Source organism: Typopeltis vanoorti, chromosome 11, assembly GCF_054136105.1.
Source record: "Typopeltis vanoorti isolate ZY-2024b chromosome 11, IOZ_Tvanoo_1.0, whole genome shotgun sequence".
Taxonomy (NCBI): Eukaryota; Metazoa; Arthropoda; class Arachnida; order Uropygi; family Thelyphonidae; genus Typopeltis; species Typopeltis vanoorti.
The window spans coordinates 132,193,372-132,215,489 of record NC_143559.1 but is presented as its reverse complement, the minus strand read 5'-3'; the positions used below and the strand labels follow the sequence as shown (position 1 = coordinate 132,215,489).

Genomic DNA, 22,118 nt, shown 5'->3' with positions numbered 1-22,118 from the left:
GGTAACGAAATGGTTAACTTGGAAAAGAATACTTCAAGAGATTGAAATGTGCATACACAGATACAAAAGTATAAATCTCATGCTAATTATTAGCAATTAGTTATTTTGGAAGAGCATTACAGCGAAGCTATCGAGTAGAACGTTTGTTGATGGAAATTATGAGCATCTCGGTTACGTGAAGACGTTAAGCAAGAGCTAGAAGTTTGGATTTTTTTTTTTTTTTTTTTGTATTTGTTTATTTTGTCTACTAATGCAGATGCCACGCAAGCAAAATCTAATTCATTTCAATACTAAACTAAGTGCAACTCAATCTTGCTGGATTCTTACACATACACAAACTTGTATGTTCTCAGAAAGTACATCATTTATTCCTTAGAATTTTTTTATGATTCAGAAGGATGAACGATTACAGTCGGTACGGTTCCTCTTCTCTTTCTCGCAGAATACATATTTCCAATGAAAAGCAATTTCCAACTGAAAAAAAAAAAAAATTGAACAAATAACATTAGAAGAAAGAAAAACGAACGGAAGAGATCGTGGATAAAGTTGTACATGACCTTTGGCTTTCAAGATCTGTTCAAATCCCGTCGAAGAAAAAAGATTTTTTAAAAATGAAATTCAGTAAAGTGATCTCAAAGCTGAGATCACTTTACTCAGAACTTGACACTTTATTCCAGGGCTAAACAGGCAAAGCAGACGGTGAACACACCTTCGTGACAATAACAAACAACAACCAATCGAATGAAGTAAATCACTCGTAGCAATGTTAAACACTTTGACCGAACTAGGTATATATATATATATATATATATATATATATATATTAATATTCATGAATTCCTATTAATCTTTTTGACATATCTTTAAAACCCAGTTCGTTTCCTCACCTGAAATTTTACTGTTTCGGATGGACAAGTGATTTCAATTGATTTTACTTCTTAAATCTCAAGTCATTCTGTTTTTTGTGAAATGGTAGATCCATTTCACAGGAGGCAAAAAAAAAAAATATCGTTCAGTCCGAGACTTGGCACAATATGCTTATATTCTGCAACTGGAAGTTTATTTCATTATCTGTATAAAGTAATTTTGCTATATTACACTTGAGAGTTCCACGTTAAAAAGGAAAAAAAAAATAGCCACTGAAAACAAACTTCATAAACAATTTCGGATACTTGTTATGGGGGGTGATGTGTACACACATACATCTGTCTTTCATACTAGGATTTTTAGTTACAGAACACTGCCTGTAAGTTATAACTCAGTTTCTTAATTTATAAAAAAAAAAAAAAAAAAGTTACTTAATTTTACTTCCTGCGCAATAGAATCATTACTCTAACCCTATAAACCATCCTGTTTGCGTTCTATCATCGGCCACCCTCATTGAGTTTCTTCTGTACAGATAGATTCGCTGCTACAAACAGTTTTATAGCACGGAGTACATATTCAATACTTAATGACCTGAAAAGAACCACAATCGTTTAAGCCATCACTTTAGTTCTATATGCAGTTAGTTCAGCAAACACATGAAGATAGGTGAAGTCTTCAACAATTTATACTATTAATACAACTTCATTGGCCGATTATTTCAAGTTGCTTGCCAGATGTTCCGAAGGGAACGGGGGTATATGGAAAGGATTTTTGAACTTTATAATGTTTAACCCCCCCCCCCCATGCTTCAGTACAAATAAAGTTCAGGGAAACAATCTCCGCCATACTCGTACCGGGCTTGAGTCCATTCCGCTCTTTGCAGTTTCTCAGTTATTAAAGTTTGACCACCAATAAGCTTAATTAGACATATAGCGAATAAATTTTCTACAGTCACCAATAATTATACTATGGAAATTCTGACTGCTAAGTGAAATCTGTACACATATCTGCGGGTTCTACAAAGCTTGCTAAGTATGTACGAAATACTTCGGATCACGTTGAAACTAATTCTCGCATTTCTTTTGTTATATGCATACTTAATACGATCTCTCCTTTCTGCATAGGTAAGCCCACAACATTCCACCTCTAAAATCATAGACTGATACAATTTCTCCTGTGTCTGCACACACCAAAAACAAGTCTAAATGCGAGCACTGTGAACTCGGGATAAATGCAATCTTGACGTCAAGCGTGAAAAAGGAAATCATAAATTGCAATTACTAAAAAGTCTTTAAGGCGAAATCTAACCTTAATACCCGATGCTCGTTGCTTTAGATGTCAGTCCCTGCTCGTGGAGGTCATTATTGCACGAGTCGTAAAATTCCTACACACGCAGATAGGTAGTGGGTGAAGTGAAGACGATGCCGAAGGAGTTATGATGATTGAAAAATCCAATTTCTCCCATCATTTTACTCATCCAGACTAAAGCTAAAAACGCGGGATCTTTACTAGCTCTTTAACCAATTATGAGTTTTATCAATTTTAGCTACAGCCGTTAATACGATCCAAAACGGCTTCAAATAGTACTTCTGTCGTTGAAGAGGAAAAAGGAGTGGAAATACTACTTGAGCCAAATGCAGAAGAACTCGTCAACTTCCCTCAATGAAGAAAAGTGAAATAAAATGGCTGCCAAAAAGTATTGTTGGCGACACACACCCTTCTTGTTTGCAACCACCCACCCACCCCTTTTGTTCCGAGTGAAGAATTCTGCGCTCTTTTTGTATACTATTCGATTGGTTAATGAAATAAAAAAAGGAGCAAATTCTTTCCACCTGTTTACACATGCACAAAAACCGCGCATTATAAACACAGCGCCACCTGTCGAAAAAAACGGAGTAGCACTGTACTTTCGTCCTAACGGACACACAAAGGAAGAGCTTAGAGTGAAAGCCTCTTAAATCCCGCTAATCCATCCTTTAAGAAAATTACAGCGCTCTTCTTCAGCGGCGTAAGCTCACCCGTAGATTCTCCAAGGAAGAAGCGAAATGAGACGGAGAGTTTTGCGGATTTTCAACCAAAAACCTTTAATGTAACGCACTGGGAGGGGAGTGAAAAGGAGAAAAATAATATGTCCTGCAATAAAAATGTAAAGTACATCAGCCTTCGGGCCAGGCAAACACGTTTCTTTCAAGTCGCCATCACTAAATAGAAAGACTACATTTTTCTCTCGCTCCAAAATACACGGGATTATGAAGACAAACAATATAAACGTCTGGATTTCAATAAGAAAAGGAGCAAAAAATTATTATAATTCGCTAAGCCGTATATAAGTGACAATTCCCCGGCCTGCAGGTGTTCGCGCATGCTCATAAGCATTTGTTCGCTGGGAGAAACACCGTTAACAATTGAATTGTCTTCACTGGATCTTATTGCATCGATCTACATCCATTTTTTTGCTCACAGTTGTTATCTAAGATACACGATGAAAGACTTTATTACATTTAACACGTTAGTCTGTAATTAATATGGAAAATCCCTGCAGTCTTATCACTTTGGCTGTTTTGAGACAAGGCGTTTTATATTCCTTTTTGGGAGGTTGATGAACTCTTAATGGGGGAAACAAGGGCTCGGGGGGATGAGAGAGAGAGAGAGAGAGAGAGAGATGGCTCTTTGTGTCATCTGCAGTGCCCATCTTCGAGTTTAGAGGCACTCCAATGTTTTGTAGCATCCAAAATTTTCTAATGCACACACTCATTGCGATCATGTAATTGTCGGCCAAAAAAAGCTGTTACCTTTTGACACCTAATTGCGCGTGAGCAGCTGCTGGTAGAATGATTGCACGTTTCTTGTAAACCACCAGTTGAATCATGCATCCCCCACCCGGCGAAAGTAATAACTGACAATTTCCTAAGGTAAGCAGTGGGTGTGAAGTCGCGAGTACTTGCCATAACAGACAGGCCAGATTACTATAATCCATTGTTCCTTACGCAAGGTGTAGCGTTATCTTTTAGAGCCCGCTCACAGCTTGCCTTCGCACACCGAGACGCTGCGAAGATAAAAGTGACGAAAGGGGGAAACATCTCCCAAGTTTAATTCTCGAGAAAAGGAACCGTCAAACGTAGCAATGCGAGCCTCCTAAAAGGAAGTGCAGTAATACGACAGACAGCACTCAGGAAGGAAGGAAGGCAGCCACCAACGTAATGTTGAGAAACGAGTCTTACTTGGCAACATACGAGCATTGTTTGTTTCTGTAAATTTTGCTCGAATTTCTCTGGCGCACGCTGCAGAAATCAGTCAACAAACCCCACTTCGCAAGCCATTTAAAGACAAAGATACGAAGCGCGCACAGATGGCTGAAAATTATCTATAACTGACTTATCAATTTGAAGACGGTGGCCACGCATACAGGAACGGAAATAACCTCTGAATATTCCTATGAGCAAACGAGATGAAGATGTCAGTGCTAAAAGGGAAGTTAAGGACGGCTTTTAGTAAACAACACCACTACTGACTGCCTCAAACAAGGGTTATAGCGCCAATGAAATCCGAGAAAATTCACAACAAAACAGCAGACAATAAGGAACTGCCCGCTTCGATAGCTCAACTGGTCAACGCGCCTGCATATGTCTACTGAAAAAGCGGGGTTCAAATCTCGCAAAAGATATTTTGTAAACGTCTGCTCTGAATAAGTTACTTGATTTTGTGCAGGACGGATGCGATAGGACTTCCTGTTAGAGGCAGTCCTGATATGAAAGCTAACTGAATAATAATAAAACAGATTAAGAGTAACCCGAAGATATTGTAAATATACGCCAGAGAAAACGCCTTTCGACTTTGATCGAGGCAGCTTTCGACGGGGAGCGTGCATGCGTCAATATAGACTTAAAAAGCTCGTTGTTGTAGTTAATTCATTATAGGATTAAGTGACCTCACAATCGGCATTCTTCAAATTATGGACACGTTGTTTTAAATGTTTCCGATCTTCGGAAAAAACTTTACAGTCTGTACCTGATGTATAAAAAAAGAAACGGGGGAAAAAACTGTCACCTCATCGAAAAACGGGCACACAAAAAAAGGCACTCTGTCCCACCTTTGGAAGATTATCCTTGGCTGGATGGCAGGAATTTAGAACCCATCATGCAGCTTCCAATTAGAGTCCATTGTGCAGCAAAGTCGTTCGTTGGTTTGCACACTTCGCAATTGCGAGAATAAGAATAAACTTTACCACAAAGGTTATTGAATTCTTAGTTTACGTGCCGTGTCCTGTCTACAATATGATATCTCGACTCCTGAAGAAAATACTTCTTTCGAAATTTCAGAAAAAAAAAAAGTGCATTTTACTCTTATTAAGAATAAAAGAAACAGATAAGCTCATTTTTAATGACGATGTGTATAAACATGCATGAATAAATTTCTTTTCAAAAGAGCTCTGTTATTTCATTCATATGCTAATTTAGTATCGATGAACAGCTGTAAGGGAATTAGCTGTACGTGAAGCAAAAACGATAACCAGCAACAATACCTCGAATGATTCGTATTAACCATCTGGTGAAATGGAGTAAGTAAGAACTACCTAAGATTCCTCGTGCATCCAAGCGGTATATATAAGAAACCTGACTTAAGACCCTGCTACAAATATTCAGTCACATCAGAGCATGCCTCTCTTTCACTGCCTGCATAAAAATCAGCATTTAAATAACAGTATTTCACAGTTGGGCATGGCCAATTATGAAGACTTCAGTGTTATATATATATATATATATATATATATACACACACACACACACACAAACACGTTATAATGCAGGTTTCCAGAGGAAACCGTTTTGAAATTCATACATAATCGACAGATCTACAACCCAAATTACTGATCTCAAATGAAAAAACTGTTGCCATCGTTGCGATTTTCCCATTCGCCTCCCATCCACGTTTAGTGATGGGAGGCGATTTACAAAGATACAAGTTAATAGCGGTTGGCAAAATCTTAATACAGCATTTCTTGACAGTGTGAATAGTAAAGCATTGATATGAATGAAATTTAAATGAAAAAAACTGGGAAAATATTTTAAAAAAATTCAATTTCTTTACTAATCACACGAAATCCTATTAGATACAACATCTTAGAGACATTCCTTAATCAGATCTGGTACTATAAAAAGATGAACAGAATATTCATTCTGATTTCCTCAAATCTGCAGAAAGTTGAAAGTATTACAGCGATTATAGAAAACTAATCACAAAAAAGAATAAATGTAAAGACGTTGAGCGCAATAACTAACTACGCAAGCTCTGCATAAGATAATCAGTGTCTGCCAGCAACTTACACGATATTTGCGAATAATAATACTCTACTCGAGACACCAAAAAACGAATAAACAACAGATTTAAAGACATTCGAACAAATGTACTAGGCTGAATGTGATGTACAACGAAATAACAAACAAAATTCTGATTCTTTAGTGTTCAAAGACGCTGAACTTCGCTTCCCGGATCACGTTTGACCACAGCAATTTTCTGTGATCCACCAGCCTCTTATATAAGCGTAGAAAGAAGAAAACTTGGAATAGCCTACTATTTGAACTACTTCACTTTGAATAGCCTAGCGAACGTTTCGGTTCGCCTTACAATTGCCATGGAGATATTTTATGCACAGGAAACAAGCATATTAGTTAAATTTATCGCAAAAGTAATTACCAGTTAATGAACTCAATTAGAAATGCCACATTCCAGTAGTATACTACAAACCCCTTGAAGTATCTTAAACTTAACTCTTTTCATATGCTCGTAATAACGGACAATGAACTAACAACTTATAGATTCCGTAAATGTTAACTAGAAAAACTATCCAAAAAATCCAATTAGATGAAATGACTCCAAAATCTTTCGCGAGAAGTAAATATACACACGAAATTATTCATTCTATGGACACCGATTTCCCTGAATTTGGAAAGGCATTTTATCCTCGTGTGCACAGAGAGAAATCCGTTATAACGCCGATTTCAAGGCGTATTAGTGAAGCCTAAACGATGCGTCTTCACTGCAGCATTAATTTTTCAAGAATGACAATCCTTACATCAACCTTTAAAATGCAAAACTAGACTCAAAAAGAACTGCGGCTATAACGGTTACATGAAAACTGGTAATGATTAGAAGGCAAGAAGACAATGTTTCAATTACAAGCGAAAAGTTCAGATAGTAGTAAGATGAATGACTCTCTTTAGTGAAACGTTTGTCCTTTTATTTAAAGGCAGAGAAAGGGGGATAAGAAATCATCAGCTACACTAAACAATATCTGGAGGCTTTTATAGATTCTGAAATATCGCTACAGTTAAATTTCTGTACAGTTCAAAGCAACTTCATTTTGAAGGTTTCATTCTTAAAAGAGAAACAATCACTTAATTTTAAGGGGGGAAAAGCTTCATTTGCTTCCAATATTAAATAGCGTCTTGAGGAACAAAACTAATTTTTCGGCCACCTACCGGAAAAAGAAGATATACACTAAAATTAAAAAATAAAATATACACAATCTGAACAGCACATAACAATGGATGCAAATAAGATATTTTTAGCAACTGATTTGTGTTCATTTATGTATTTAGTATCAAATATAAAGATGATGGTATCTTGTTTTCGTCTTTTGTTACATGATAATTTAGTGCTGCTAATTGAAGAAAATCTCGACAGTAGTACTGAATGCATTCTTTGACATATTACTTAATTCAACATTTTTTAAAAAAGAATAAAACATATGCATTCATAAAAATAAACACATTTTTGTAAGGCATGAAAAGTCGTGTATTTTCACATCTTAATATACGACTCTTCGTTAACAACTTTCTCGGGTATTTTTGCTGTTAATAGAACCGTAAATTTAATTTACTAAGGACCACAAATAATTCATAATTGGTGCTTGGCCGACAATACAGAAAGAAAGCTAAATAAAAAGCTCGGCCATGCAAAACTTCTGAATATTCTTTCAAAGTGCTGATTCACTGACTCGTAATAAACATAGCAAGACGCAGTATCTGCCGTAAATCATTTCAAAAACTAACCCCGCATATTGTACGGCTATCACGTACAATATAGACATAAGCCAATTAGAGAATAAAGTCCCACCAGCTACATGCTGACGTAAATTTATTCATCCCCCCATGTACAGTGTCCCCTTGGTTTAGAGATCAGACGTAAGCACTTCACTTTATTCTGTGGAAAAAACTGTGATGTTTCAGCAAACGTACGGGAGCCGTTTTGAGTATTTAGGTCATAAAAAGTGGCTACATTCTGAGAGAAGAATACACAAAAAAGAAAGGGGGGGAAAAAAAGAGGCAGCATTTTCCACGTGCAGCGACGACCTCCCTGATCACGCCCCAAACTGTTCTTTGAATCCTACGCAACATCATTAGCCGAAGTGGAGAAGTGAGCACAGCGGTACCGCTAGGGAGCAGAAATAGCGCGTGCTACCAGAGTTTCCGCGCGTCCTTTACTAATCCCTCTAACCCTATCACCATCACGATCCCTCAGCCATCCGTTATTTTGTCGGGGGTTGTAGGATGTCTCTAAGGATCTCAGCACCACTGGAAAAGGCAGATCTGGTTGGATTTTTCGGTGAATTTACACGTACTTTTCCTAACTAGAATTAACAATTAGTAAGCAACCTGCACAGCACGTTCACTACAAGACAGAATAATACGGAAATTTTCATTCATAACAGTTTCTGATTACCTGAAAATGCTCCAGAGGCCGTCCCCTTATCTCGCAGCCAGCGGGAGGTGTCCTGCGTGGTCCGACGGCCCGCGAGCTGCACCTCCTGCCGCAACCCAGACTAGCCAGCTTCGGCAAGCCACCAGCTGAGACCCCAGCGCAGCTACGTCGGGTGTTGGCCAGCTCGCACTGCGCGAGTTTCAAACTAGGGAGCACATGTTAGGTGTAAAAACTTTATACGGTCGCTAGACAACGCAATGAAAAAGCAAACAAGTGAAGAAATCTGGCTGCAGGTGTCCACAGTAGCCTTTACTACCCTTTCCGCCCCAAGTTTTCCACATGGTGTCACTAGCAATCAAACGGACAACAAAGACGCAGCCGCCCTACGCTAGAGCCCAGTGAACAGATAAAGCATCGATACGAGCTGATAACCTATCAATACTGTTTATTGCTAGATTTCGCTTCCATAAGAAGAAAATCGCTAGCGAGCAACTAGAGGGCTACTATATACCTTCATCTAGAAGTACAGACTATTAGGATCCCTAAAATTACATACCTGAAGCCGTGGCAAGTCGAAGTTTTTCCAATACTGTACTAAAGACTGAACATTCGCAGCCATCTTTGCCCAAGACGAATGACAACTAATTGTCCACGTGACCAAGCATCCTCTATATACTCTCAAACCAGTGTTTCGCGATGCAAGCCTAATAGAATGGCTTGACGTCACCTCTCAGTCATGGATGAAAGGCTATTTTTTGTTTGATTGCATGAGTATCCCTATCTAATTTTCATGGAACACCCTCCGAACTGGTTCGGCGGCAATACTGGCGCATGGGTGTAGAGTAACGCAGTGCGCTGTTGGGAAAATGGCTTCACTGTTATGGCCGACAATGTGGAGTTCAGAGACGGCTTCGATTAATTTGGTGTCGTCTTGTTTTCTCCGGTGGCACGTTGGGCTGACATTCATGGAAATTTGGACAGTTTAAAATGGTAAAAATTTCTCAACTTCTTTTTATGTTTCAAAGACTATAAATTTGAATAGAAAACTACCTATTTCTCGCCCTCGCCGTGTAGTTTGGATAAATATCGCTATTAAAGAACTTGAATCGTCTCTCTAACTGTATGAAAACTCATAATTTGATATTTGGAAATTCGATATTTCAACTTATGAAATGCAATATTGATATTCTTATGTATTGTTTCTCTGAATTGTGTGGAAATACAGCAAGCATATCAATTCGAATAATTGCACGACTTTTAGGTCTTTACGAAGTTTGTAGTATACACGCGCGTGCGCTTGCATATCTGTTATTTTGAAGTATGACCTAGTGGTATGCCTAATTTTGACCAACCAGCCAACCATAGATTTCTAATAGGAACATTTGATTACTCATGCATTATAAAATAGTATTTTAATACCACTGGAGAATATTATTTTAAAAAAATGGATATCGTAAATGGTGCTTCAGGTTATCGATTATGGGTTTCCTGATTATTCTAAAGAATAATGACAATAATAATAAATTCGCAATGGCAGTCAAAGTTCGTTTAGTGATGAAAACATCGATTTTGGGCCATTGCACTGCGATAATATATCCGAATGCGACTTTTTATATTATTATAATTATAAACAGGTTGTTTAATATTATAATGACTGAATTATTCTTAGTGAAAAGAAAAACAGTAAAACTAGATCACAAAAGCCGAAATAAATCTAAAAAATTCATTAACGCTATAATTATATTTTAGCATTATTAAATAACTTGAAGAAAATGGTGGGAGGCTCTCATTTCTTTACACTTCAACGCAAAAATAAAAATAAATAAACATAGAAGAAGTTTCCTATCCTTTGTGTATAGGTAATAAATTGATTGTTATAACTAATTGATAACATGCTTGACTGTGGATAATGTAGTTTAATTGCGTGTTTTGTTTCTAAGCGAATATGCAAACTATATTAAGGAGCCGAATAGCATTTTCTAAATGTAAATTTTCCAAACATGCACAGCTGTTCATTCTTAATGCTTATTTATAATTCCCCGAATGCTAGTAAATTGTAATTTTAAATTTTATTAATGGGGAAACAGAAACCATATATTGTTTTGTTTGCTTCTGGAAAGCTCCGGAGAATTGTGTGCCAATTTTTAAAGAGTTTCCCTGTTGCTTTTTAAAGGTAATTGCTTTTTCATCTAGTTAACTGATAATTAGTTTTATTGTAGTCGTCCCCATAGGTCGTAAATGTGAATGAGAAAATTGGATATCAACGTTTTTGTTGATCTTTTAAAATAATTGCTTGTGCCACCCATCTGATTAATTTTTTTTTCATAACATCAACCTACCCTTTTTTGCTTTTTTTATGATAACGACATTTAAAAAATTAGCCAAATCTTTTGGTTCTAGTGGTTTTGTAGATTTTAGAGATCCATCATCATTACTTTAATATATTATTATTACTTAATATTCATATATTATTAGTAAAACAATCGTCATATTCCCAGTTTGGAAGTTATCCTTAAGAATGTAAGAGCTTGATTACTGTCGTTTTACATGAAAAAAAAAAAAAAAAAAAAACTGATTTAGTATACCATATAGTTCTAAAAATTTTCTGTTTATATGAGGAATATACCGGCAGCTATGGGATCATCCTAAAATGATATCACATTATTTTGTGTGGGGAAAGTCTGAATGTGACACGAAGATAGGAGTGTATTTAGTTTGCTGTCATTTCAAGATGATTTTTATAGTAAACTTTAAATTTTCATATTAAAAACAAGCAACATAATATTTTGAAAATCATCTAAAAATCCATTCTTAAAAAAAGTTGCTCGAATATAAATAAATCCATAATTGATTTTTTTTTTTTAAATTTCAAAATATAATGGTGTGTTATTATATGAAGTTACAGACATATAAATTTATTTAGAAATTTTAAGTTATGTTAAGTTTAAGCATAATTTTTTAAATTAATGTGTTTAATTATTATTTAAAGATTTGTGGCATAGAGGGGATAGGAAAGAAGCTATTTAACTTTTGAATAGAGGGAGAATGATCCAGCAGATATCATTTAAGGATAATCTGTGATTCTCAGTTTAATAATAATTATTCCTTGTGAATTGTTCCTTTTATACATCAGTATTTGATTAAAAAAAAAAATAAGTGCATCTAGTACTCAAATTGTTATTTATTGATCTTTATTAAAAACTGTAACCAAAGATTGAGAGAAAATCCTACTGAATTCCATTTCAACCAATAATTCTTATAATCAAGCAGTATTTTGTATTTAATAAATTTCATTTTAGCACAAACAAAAGTGATGTGGTGGATGACATAGCAATATTCTTGGCTGTATTTTTATGTTAATTCTATATATACTGCATTGGAAATTTTATGGTACATCAGAGCCATGATGGATGAAGGTTGGAAAGAAAGAATAAAAGGAAAAAACTAAAGTTGATAGCTTTTAAAAAAAAAAATGCTTTTAAGTGTGTTGTGATAATTTACTGCAAGTAAGAACTGAATAGAAATATTTCTTTCATTAAACTGAAATGGCCATTTCATCATGTGAATTAAGTTATTTTATAGTCACTAAGATAATATTAACCTCAGAAATGTAAAAATCATTAAGATTAATAATATGCAAAATTAATGATAGAAATACAGATTAATCACAATTTTGTAAAAAAATAAAATAAAAATAAGCATTACTAGTTTAAAGAGGAGTTGTCATAGAGCAGCAATAAAAAAAAAAAAATAGGGATATCACAACTTGGATAAAGGTTCAACTTTTTTGCTAGGAGAGTTATTAGAATCTGCTCTCAATATGTTGAAATCTCAAAGTAAACTCAGGACTACTACTACTACTGCCTTAAATTTATATTATTATTTATATTATTATATTATTTTGTGACACCTCCAAGGAGTCCAAAGACTCATCAAGGAAGAGCACTTACTTTACAACTCTCAGTCTCCATCAACGCCATCTACTGTTGACCACAATGAACGACTACTAATATTTTTTGTTTGTCTGTATGTGGGGTAAAAAAACAGAGTTTCCAGTTGAAAAAACCCTTTTACCTCCATATGAGATCGGCTAACACCTTCAATTGAAAAAACCAGATAAAGATTCCTCTGCCATGATGAGAATCGAACTTAAACCTTTTTCAATTGAAGGGTGCAACATACTCTCATTCTTCCAATTGTGCTACGGAGGCACTTATATACTCTTTATGCCACCAAATGCCTTATCTACTTCTTGTCCTGTATGAAATGCATTTTTAGATTGGGCGATGACTATACTGACATTGAAAGAGTTTAAGGGATTATTTTATTCTTTTAGTGGTTTTTAATCATCATCATCATGCATGACCTGTTACGGTCTTAGAAGTCATCGTTGAATAGTTTAAGAGAACATCCTGGTTTTCTTTTTCCTAATGGCTTGTACTTTAAGGCTTGTTTTGGTTTTTAATACTGTGAAACATGCAGCAAGTACTGTGAAAGATTTTTGGTTCTTCAAAGTACCAATGTTTTTTCCTACATATCTTATATCCTTATACAAGGTAGCTTTTTTTTTCTTTTTCTTTTTTTTAACATTACATGCTATCACCATAACCAGAAAATAACCACCAATTGAAATTTTACCTTCAGTGGCAACAGATGAATAATATTATTATCCAAAGACCCCCCTCCCATGAAGTCAAAGACTTATTGCTGAAGGTCCCTTTGTCATACACACCCACAGCTCACCATACCCTGCCTTAAATTCATTCAAAATCTCTGCAGATATCATGCACCTTGCGCGCACACACACACACACACACACACACACACACACACACACACACCCTTCTTGTAAAGCTTCCAGGGATGACTCCTTGTTCTCCTCCCTCCCCCATTTCACAACATTTTATTAAAAACCTCTACAACACTATCATATCACCCCTTTTCCCTCTCCACTAAACACTGCAAATTTCATATTCTCAATTCATACTCAACATTCCAGAGACCAGAAATTACCTAAGTCAATTGCTTCTGGACTCTTTCTAATATCTCTTCATTCTTTTGAAAACCAATTGACCAAATCTGTGCACAGAAGCTCATATGTAGCCTACTTGGAACTATAATTATTGTTCATGGTAGTTTGTAGACTAATGTAGTAGTATCTAAAGAAGTAATGATGATTTATGGTTTTAATGATGCTAAGTTAGCAAAGATCATACTACTATATCAAATGTTATAGCAGTACACAAAGTAAGACAATCACAAACATCCATGCCTACAACAGGATTCAAGCCCATGACCTGTTGGTTGGAGAGTGAGTATGCTAACTAACCAGGCAGGCTCTGAAAAAGTGCAGCACTATTGCCATCAAGCTATTTTAATCAAAAACTTTCTTGTGGGTTTTAAATAGTAATAATGATTTGCATTAATATACTTTGTGTCTTTTTTATGCAGTTATACAACGTATGGGGAAAAAAAAGTATATATTATTGGCATAGTGGCAGTTTCAGACTAATTTTAAAAGATTGATAAATTCTTTATAGGATTTTAATATTTCTTATATTTTTTTAACTGTCAAAGCTATATAACTGAGAGGAGACCTCCACATAGCCTTTAAAGGAATGTGGAGAACCGATCAGGGCTTCTGACCTAATGTCCAATCTTCGCCTTCTCGTCGTGCACCCTGTTAGGTATTTACCTGGATACTGAACGAACGAGGATGGACTGGCAATTTGGGATTTAGCCGATCAAATTGTATTCTTATTGGCTTAAACAAAAATAAAAAATGATGATACAACATGACAGAATTTAATGCCGGCTGCTGGGGCATTGCCTGGTTAAACAAGGCTCCCATTGTTTTCGCCAGGTAACCAGGGTGAACAGCGAAAAGTCAGCTACTGGAACAAATCTGAAAACACACCCTAACTCAACATCCAGATTTCAATATTGACACTATGAACATAAGAAGCCCGAATGGCAAAGAAATGGAGCTAGCTAAGGAATTAAATAAGTAACAGATCGACATAATAGGAGTGACTGAAACAAAAAAAGACAAAATTGGCGAGACCTTTCTGAGCAATAAATACAAAATGTTATATTCAGGAAATGACAATCAAGGAAAAGTAGTAGTCATAGTATTCAACACTAAATATGAGGCTAATCTTGAATGGCAGGCAGTCTCAAGTAGAGTGATGTGGGCAAATATCAGAATGGAAAACTGGACGATGAGACTTATTTGTACCTGTGGTCCCAGAGAAGGTTCTACTAAGGTAGAAAAGGAGGAATTTTTTGATGGTTCAGAAAAAGCGACTGACACAATGAAAAGGGAAAAGTTGGTCCTGGTTGGGGATCTAAATAGCAGAGTAGAAAATGATTGTCAGACATACAAAAATATTTTGAGAAAATTTGGAGAAAAGAGCAAAGCTAATAATAATGGCAAATGCCTGTTAGATTTCTGCTAGGGCATGGGCTGGTTATTACTAACACAATGTTCCAACATAAAATTGTGCACAAATTCACATGGAAAGAAGAGGCAAGGAATAAGAAAAGTCTCATTGACTATGTTATTGTTGATAGTGATGCTTCCAATTTCAAATCCTCTGTACACTCTGGTGTTCTGCACCAGAGTGTACAGAGGATTTGAAATTGGAAGTGATCGCCATTTAGTCTTGAGCAGGATAAAATTGAATTTCATATCGAAAAGAAGAACATGTAAGAAAGTTTTAAAGTGAACAAAAGTTGAGCAGCTCTCAGATGTGAACTGTAGACTAAAATACATAAACATTATTGAAGTAAAAATGAAAGAGTTTGAGAATGGGAACCAAATCTTGGAGATTCAGTGGCAAGCCCTGAAGAAAACATTAATTGATTTAGCCAGAGAGGCATGTGATGAGATTGTCTGTAAGGATAGAAAAATCAGAACTCCATGGTGAACACAGGAAGTTAAAGAGGCAGTGAAAGAAAAGAAGAAAGCATATCAAAAGTTCCTAGCAAATAAGTCAGCTTGTGCTCTTAGAGAATACAGAGACAAATGTAAGAAAACTAAACACCGTGTAAAACTAGCTAAACAAAAGTCATGGGAGGACTTTGGTAAGAACATTAGAAAATAAATATTAAGAAGGTGGCAAGATATTCTGGAGGTTGCTGAAGAAGCTTAGAAATGGAGGAAAGAGTGCTGTAAAAGGAATTAGAGACGATAAAGATGACATGAAGTAATGAGTAATTACTTCGAAAAAATTGCTAAATGGAACAAGCAGTGATGACAGCACAGTGGTAAAAAAACACTGAACTAGGCATGCAGTCAGGAATACATATCCATACTTTAAGTAGAAAAAACCATCAAAGGCCTAAAATGTGAAAAGGCAGCAGGAGTAGATGATATTCGACCAGAAATGCTCAAGTATGGAGGTATAGAAGTATTACAGTAGCTGCATTGCATGGTTCAGAAGGCCTGGATACAGGGACGAATTCCAGATGATTGGAGTACAGTTCTCATAGTACCCATATATAAAAAGGGAAATAAAACTGAATGTGATACTTACAGAGGTATTTCTCTGCTGAGTGTTCCTGGTAAGATATATGCAAGTATACTTGAGAAATGGTTGAAAAGGATTGTGGAAGAGAAGCTTGGTGAAGAACAAGCTGGATTCAGGCTAAATAGAAACTGTCAGGATCAGATTTTCACTTTATGACAGATAGTTGAGAAATCATGGGAATATAACAAAGATCTGTATTTAAGTTTTGTAGATCTGGAAAAAGCATATGATAAGGTGCCAAGAGAGAAGCTATTCAAAATGCTACAGTGGTATGATGACAATGGAGCATTTATATCAAGCAATACTTAGCCTTTATTCAAAAGACTTGAGTTGTAATTCAGCAGTTAGAATTGAAGGAAGTACAGGAAGATGGTTTTATGTTAAATCTGGTGTCAGACAAGGATGTACATTATCCCCTCTGTTATTTATTATCTATATGGATCACATTATGAAGGAAAGTGGTATTAAACCTGATATCAGAATTGGAAATGTTAATCTTGGCTCTTTACTTTATGCAGATGATGTTATACTTCTAAATAAATCCAGTACAAGTCTGCAAGATTCCCTTGACTAAATTGAATAACTCTTGTAATAGATTTAGTATGAAGGTCAGCAATAACAAGACAATGAAAATGGGCAGAAGCATTGAAAATATCAACTGCATTGTGAATAGAGAAACTATATAACAAGTATAATTGGAATGTGCCTTGCCCAAGAGTGTCATGTCGGCAAGGAGTTTAAGTGTGTTTAAGATGCGGTATGATGAGCTGTGTGTGTGTAATAAAAGGACCTCCCAGATGAGTCTTTGACTCCATGAGGTCTTGGAGTAGTCATAATAATAAGTAAAATATTTCAGCTACTTTGGCACCATTTTTAGTGACGATGGTAAATTAAATATGGAAATAGACAACAGAATCAACAAAGCTGGTATGGTAGGAAGCCAACTGAATAAATTTATATGGAATAAGAGAAAAATTATTGGCAACACTAAATTAACTGTATACAAGAGTGTATACAGTTAATTTAGTCAAACCTAAATTAACTGTATATAGTTAATTTAGGTTACAAAAAAAAACTAAACATAGTCAAACCCATTTCAACTTATGGATCTGACAGCTGGGTCAGAAGTAAAACACTTGACAAAAGACTAGAAACTGCAGATATGAGAGTCCTGAGAAAGATTAGGGGCATGAACAGATGGCATATATTAAAAAATGAGGATATTAGGAAAGAACTTGACATTGTCAGCATCCAGGAATATGCTAGCAGAACTAATCTCAGGTGGTATGGTTACTTAATCAGAATGGGAGAAGAAAGATTAGCAAAATTAGTGTTCTCTGCCAGGTTGGTAGGAAAAGATCCAGAGGAAGACCAAGATATAGGTGGATTGATACAGTAAAATGTGCCTTAGAAATATAAGATCTGATATTGTTTGGAGTCTTGAAGGTAACAGACTGATTTGGAGGAAAATTGTAGATAGGAAGTTGGTAATGATGTAATTTTTCATGTGGTATCATATCCTGTATACCACTTGAGAGTATATATCAGGAATATGATGATATTTTTTAAAATTTATTTCATTCTTAATTTATATTATAATTCAATAAAAAAAAACTAGGATCTGCAAAAATATTTTGCAGATCCTTGTAAAATGAATAAGTTTGAAAAACTTATTCATTTTACATAATCCTAGAATGCATAGCCTGAATGACTAAGTGATGAATGACTTTAAGGCTTAGTTTGATGTGCTTTGTTTGTGACAGTGAGTCTTGATTACATTAAGGTTTGATTTTAAGCATAAATTAACCACATCTCACTAAGTTTATTAATTCTAGGTTTGTTCAGAATGAAATTCAAAATATCATGTTCAGTGGCTGGTATTTCAGTGTTTCTTTTGATATAGTATCATTTCAACCACTGAAAGGTTATCTTTGTGTTTGTTTGAATATTGGGATAACACTTTAAAGTATCCTATTAAAAAAAAAAAGTCAAGTCTGAACAAATCAAGTGAATTTTCTTGATACAAAAGCTCTTTACATAAACCATATGTTCTCTATATATTCTACAAGAATATTTTCTTGTCAACTAGTGCAAATATTGATTGCCAGTTGGAAGTATATTCTCTATTAGAGGATAGATTTACCTGTTCTGGCCACATAAATGTTCAACATTTTTAGTAATTTGCAGCTATAATACTGTCTCCTCTTCTCATTTTCATATTCTGAAGACTCATCGCGGGAGGTGTCCTCCTGCGATGAGTCTTCAGACTCTTTGGAGGTGTCACGAATAATAATAATAATAAAAGGATTATCTTTGTTGAGCAACATTTATCCCATGTTGTAAATTTCAATATGAGTGATCGTACCTTTTTTAATTATGGTATTATTCATGTTTTCTACCCTAGTACTTGAGAGTTTTCAGTGTTAAAATTTCCTGCAGTGATTATAACACTCATTATCCATGTAAGCCATTAGTTCATGCAAAGAAAAGTCACTGTTACATGCTAGACATTGATTCTTGCATTGGGTCCAGAGGACACTGACTAAGGTGGTTTCTGACCTCTGGAATGTCGAGTATGAGGAAGGATTGAGAAGATGTAGTTTGCAGGGTCTGGTGGACAGGGGGAGGAGGGTAGATGTGATGGAGATCTACGGGTTGGTGGGGGGTTGTTATAGGATCAATGCTGGAGAAGTTTTACAGAGAATAGTGAAAGATCAGAGGAGAACCATAGGTCATCCCTGGAAACTGTATAGAGAGGGTGTGAGTAGGGGAGTGAGTGGCAGGTTTTTTTCGTGCAGAGTTGTGAATGATTGGAATGCCTTGCCTGAGAATGTGGTGTCTGCAAAGAGTTTGAATGTGTTTAAAGCATGGTATGATGAGCTGTGTGTGTGATAAAAGGACCTCCCAGATGAGTCTTTGACTCCATGAGGTCTTGGGGTGGTAATAATAATAGTAATAATAATAAAAAAAAAAAAAAAAGCTCATACTTTCTTTTGGCATCATCAGAAAAGCTTAAAATATATGAATTTTCTGTGGGGGGGGGGGGAATTGTTTTCTTACTAATTTTTGAACTGTTCTGTCTATTAAGCACTGCCAATCACTTCTAGCTCATGTTTGGACTTTTTTTGTGATAGCATTTCTTCTCTGATATATACAAATTGTTGTATAACTAGTTTTTTCCTTTCATTTGTTTTATCACTGTTCCCTTTTCCACTAATTTGCTAATTAATTGCTGATGTTGAAGGTGATGTTTTGTTAGGAAAAGTTCTATGCTTCATGCTAGCTATGGATTTTTTTTTCTAAATTCTTAAACTATAAATAGTTAGGACTTTTGAATTAATTTACCTGAAAGGGCTAGAGAAACTACTGAACTGACCTATATCTCTTAACTTTGCTCATTAAAGAAAATATGAAATATAAAATATTTTATGTACTTCTATAGATGGGTTATTATTATTATTATTTGATAGAAAATTCAGATTTTTATTTGTTTGAATTTTAGAAAGGCTAAGGGTAGAATAGTTGCCTTTCTGGATTGGCCACTGTATTGGTATGTATGCATAAGAGTGGCATACATACCAGTGCTTCCCAAACTACTGGATGTCAGGCCCCCTTTGGAAAAATTAAAATATTTCACGGTCCCCCTTGAAAAAAAATCATAATACATACATATATTATTATAATATTTATTGTATTTATATTCAATACAAAACATACACAGTGAATATTGCAAAAATCAAATGGAAATATTACATTTTAGCATCTTGCATACACATTTGATATGGCACATTATCTCATATTTTATATCGATACAAAATTAATAACGGAAAAACTTATATTTTATATAGATAGATGTATTGTTATTGTGCATTTGCAGTATAAGCACATGAAACATAAAACGATTAGTAATAAAGAAAGAATTAAAAACATAAAAGAAGTTTAATAACAATTTAATGTGATGGAATGTGTTTCAATACTGCTACACCAATATCAGGTGAAATATTTGAAATTACAATTCTTAGATTTCTGCTTTGAAATGAAACTTATATGAATAAGCATATATTTACTAATATTCATTAAGCACCGAAATACGCAGGAAGCAAAATTTGTGAACCAACATGAATGTAAAAATAACAAAAAAGAAATAATAAATAGTAAAAATTAAATACATTTGTTTTAAGATAAAAAAAAAATCTACTTAGTCTTAAAAGATTTTAAATTTGTTTTCATTATTTCATGCCCCCCCCTCAACAAAACCTACAGCCCCCAAGGGGGCCACAGCCCACAGTTTGGGAAATGTTGCTTTAAGTATTAAAGTTTTAGAAAAAATTTGGATAAGCAGAAAAGACCTTGCAAAAACTGAAAGGTTGATTATTTTTAATATACTTCCTGATATGTATTAGGCCCAGCAGCTTGTTACAGCCAAATGACATTGTTAATCTAGGATAAACAATACATTATAATTTACATAATTATAACTACACATTCTTGTCATTCACATTTGCAAGGATACCTCATAGATTATGGTCACTGGGTTTCCATGGTGATGAGGATATGTTGGAAAGGGTCCTGGGAAGATTCACAAAGGTGGTCAGTGGTCTTTGCAATGCGGAGTATGAGGAGAGATAGGAGGAATGGGGCAGGATATGATTGAAACATATAATCTTGTCAGGGGTTGTTATTAGGTTGACTTAGAAGAGATTTTTCATTGAATAGGGGAGGGGGTAGAACAAGAGGCCATCACTGAAAACTGTATAAGGAGGATGTGAGCAGAGGAGTGAGGAGAAAAGTGGTTGGTGAATGGAATGCAGTGCCTGAGTATGTTGTGCTTGTAGATACATTGAATCAGTTTAAGGCACTGTTGGATGGGTATTGTGTGCAATAGTATGTACCTCCCACGATGAGTTTCTGACTTTGCAGAAGCTGCACTTTTTTCTTATCTTGTAAACAGCTGGCAAACTGGCCAAAAGAATACGTATAGTTAACAGACATGATATATATCAGCTTGAGCTATAATTACAGACTATAGTAACCTTGTTCACTGCTTTCTGCCCATATAAAAAAAAAATCACATAATGCTTCTCATCAGTATATAGGTCTCAATTATCATCCCTTCTCTCTCTCTCTCTCTCTCTCTCTCTCTCTCTCTCTCTCTCTCTCTCTCTCTCTCTTACCTAGCAAGCTCTGAAATGCACATTTGCTCAGTTTCTGCAGTCCAGAAAGTTTGTGTGCCTCTCAATTTCCGAAACATTCTCTTATCTCCAAGGTATTCTTTGACTAGATATGCATAGTAATTGAGATGGGGCCTGATCAATGTCCCATATACCACTGATGTCTAACTTGCATCTCAAGGACATGATGTAACCTGCTAACAATTTTCATCTGGCCCTGAATAATGTATTAAGCATTCAGTTTAAAATTAGCTGTTTATGGAAAGCCAGATCATTTGTAGCTGGAAAACATGCACGGTCATCATTGTATGACTGCCAGTCACCAGTACATGAAATAATCTTGACTTCATCCTTAAGTAACCTTGTAGAAAGAATCAAGAGGCAAATGATCAAGATAGTGGCAAGCCTATGAAATGCTGGAATTTTCCTTATGAAAGTAGATCAAAGGTTTCTGAGTTACAAAAATGGTTGATAGATGGAAAAGAGCGGATATAATAAAAAATAAGTTACTAAAGCAGTTATATAGGATTGATGCAAAACATTTTTTTTTTCAAGTATACATTGACAAGAAGAGAACAGTGAATCACCCCCAGGAAACTGTAATAGTGTGATTAGCAAGTACGTGAGGTCTAAATCTTTTGCTAAGGAGGTTGTGAATGAGTTTAATAGACTGAAAAAGTTGATAAGTTTAAGGAGAGGTATGAGATATTGTGTGAATAATGGTTACTATGGGTGTTTTGCAATGAGTCTGGACTCGCTGGAAATTATTACTACTTTCTTGGGCATATCCACAAAATCAGATGTTGTGGGAGACCCATGCTAACCATGCTTAACCTCCTTTGACAAC

At 35.4% G+C, this 22,118-nt stretch overlaps 1 long non-coding RNA gene across 1 annotated transcript in view; it reads left to right on the top strand.

Moving 5' to 3' along the window:
- Nucleotides 1-9,433: 9,433 nt before the first annotated feature.
- The window catches only part of LOC150102054 (uncharacterized), a 112,686-nt gene continuing 100,001 nt past the window's right edge, over nt 9,434-22,118 (top strand). Inside the window, exon 1 of the long non-coding RNA XR_016549037.1 lies at nt 9,434-9,558. This is a non-coding gene — a long non-coding RNA (uncharacterized LOC150102054). The remainder of the gene's footprint in view (nt 9,559-22,118) is intronic.